Raw genomic sequence first — 2,672 nt, forward strand, 5'->3', positions numbered from 1 at the left:
CATCAATCTTTTAAAGAAGATTTTCTCAAAAACACAAAATGGTGCAGGACTACATACAATTTAACTATGATTGCAGCTATTTCAAGATCAATACAAACTGATTCAAAAACAATTTAGACTCTGATTCTTCTGTAAATGCAAGTGGATGGCTAAAGATTAGAACTAGAATCTAAAATAAAATAACAAAATTCACACATGATGACTTATACACTCTGGATGATGTGTTAAGGCTGCATGATATGAGCAAAACTTGCAGCGTTCAATATTAATGATCAATTTTGCAATGATGCCATGAATTGCAGAACATGACTAAACAGTAAAACAAAAAACAACTTCAGCATAATTTCCATTTCATGGCAACAATTTTCTTTAAATAAAAGTAAGCATAACTTAAGTTGTACGCCACATGAAGCATTTCTGTGGGAGGTGGGCATCTCACAGAAAAGGGTTCCATTCGATTGGCCAACAGTGTGAAGGGCTGCATTGGATTCCTTAAGTACTGCAAGTTGGCATGAGATTGTTTTAGCATTTGTGTAAACATTTAAAGTAATCATTTATCACAGTTTATGTCGTCTTTTATCTCACAGGATGACATTGTGATAATTTTAAAATTTTATTTATTGTGCAGGTTTTGTACGGAGGCCGAAAACGGCCTGTCCTAGTTTTTTTTTTTTTTTTACCATTTTCTTGTGATAACATCTACTATCTCGTTATCACTAGAAAACAAGTTTCGTCTTGTCATGATAACGAGATAACAAAGAAAATACTGTAGCATCCCTCTCTGTTTCCTGAACCGAGATGTAATCTGTCTTTATTTTGTGGTTAGAGTAGGTCAGGGGTCGGCAAGCTTTGACAGTAAAAGAGCCACTTGGGCTCGTTTTCCACTCATCATAACCTAGAAGGAGCAGTAAAGTTTTACTTTAGCCTTTGAAAAATTCATTACCTTTTTTTCATAATGAATATGAATTATTTCTAAATTTTGGTATAAACAAAAGCAAAAATATGAAAAGAACCTAGCATCTCTCAATTTTATTTTAACTTCTTTTCAAAATAAAAGATGTTCTGTGCTAAACAGGATCATCTCAGTAAAATAATATGTGCTTTTAACTAAAAAAAAGATCAAACTTTTAACCCAAGTTTTGCTTTGCACATAAAATTGGTTCTTTCTGGAGGAAGCATTGAGCAAACAAGACTTCTTTAGGTCAACAGGTATGTAAAAACCTACATAGTTTATCATCTATGTACACCTCAGCCATCAAATTTAATACATCTGGATTAAATAAATGCTAATTAAGTAATCCTTACTTTAAAAAATGCTATTTATACTTCTTTTTTTTGTACTTTTTCCCCTCTTTGTCCTCAACAGTCTTACACTGCTGGGTTTTGTTATTTTAGTTTGGGGTTGGTAGTCTTAGTTTGCTGGCTTTGTTTATTTGTTTTCTTTAGGTAGTTTTAGTCAGGTAGTCATTACCATAGAGTTGCTGACTCAGCCGGTTGACATGGCTGGGTCAGCAGTATCCCTGACTTATTTTATGTTTGGCCGAGGATCCACCATGGAGAGATCAAAGAGTGATAAAAAGATTATATCATTATCATGAGAAATTGTTTTCAGCTTTGATAGGCCTAGGGCTTATTATTATTATTATTAGTAGTAGTATTTTATTTATTTATTTATTTATTACCCCTTTAATCCTTACAAAGTACTACTAAAATGCATGTCCTGAATAACCTCTTATTTTTGGGACTCAAATGGTTCTTATCATCCTAAGCATTTCATGGCATTTTTGACCTTGTGTTGAGTCTGCACATGACAAATAAAGCTTCATTCTTAAAACATTTATAGTATCTTAGAGGGGACTCTTAACGCCACAAGAATAAATTTAGTAAAAGTTGAGTCAGGCTGACATTTTTGTGAACCACAACCTTTTCCAATGTTACAAGTCAGGCTTTACCTAACTGCTCTGAAGCTAAAGTATGTCATAGTCTGAACTCATCCGGCTATCCCAGAATGCCCTGCACCCACCCGTATTAATAGCGTGGACGGATTTTAGAAAAATCTTCACACCGAAACATTATGTTTTGTGACAGTATTTCTTCTTTTGTCTGGTTTTAAGGGCTCAAAATAAAGATTTGCAACCGCAGTAGCATGTTTGCACAAAAATCAAGTTTCATCATATCGCAAACTAAATCTGCCAAAAAAAGTAGGCTTGCAAATTGTTTATTTGCATTTGTGAAATAATTTCTACATTTTTTCCCAAGCAATCTTTTTGCAGATGTGAAGCAAAAAACTGCATGTGAACTCCTGAAGTTGCTGCCCCTGCCTTAATACATACTGGATGGCCACAAACCGAACTGTCCAATCAAAGAGCAGGTGGCTTTTTGTCCTCCCCCAACTCCCCGCAGAAGACTTTAAAGTTGATTTCAGTGTTCTGAGTTTTAGCAGCATTTTGTGGGGTCACGTACGTGCGTTGAAAACGCTGTTCTGCTTAGAAATAGTGGTTATGTTAGGAATGTGCTTTAAAATTCCTGCCATGGCCTAGTGGTTTGATAGATAGATGAGCTTTTATTGTCACTATCACAAGGACAATGAAATTGGAGAAGTAGTTGGAGATGAAATGGTAGTTAAAACAGTTCTACTTTAGCTTTTTTTTTTTCTTCTTTTAATGCGGGAA

At 34.7% G+C, this 2,672-nt stretch overlaps 1 protein-coding gene across 1 annotated transcript in view; it reads right to left on the reverse strand.

Moving 5' to 3' along the window:
* mapkapk3 (MAPK activated protein kinase 3) overlaps nt 1-2,672 on the reverse strand; it is a 23,993-nt gene that overhangs the window by 7,548 nt on the left and 13,773 nt on the right. The gene's annotated exons all lie outside the window — the stretch shown is intronic.

The sequence above is a fragment of the Oryzias melastigma genome, linkage group LG5 (assembly GCF_002922805.2).
Source record: "Oryzias melastigma strain HK-1 linkage group LG5, ASM292280v2, whole genome shotgun sequence".
Classification (NCBI taxonomy): Eukaryota; Metazoa; Chordata; class Actinopteri; order Beloniformes; family Adrianichthyidae; genus Oryzias; species Oryzias melastigma.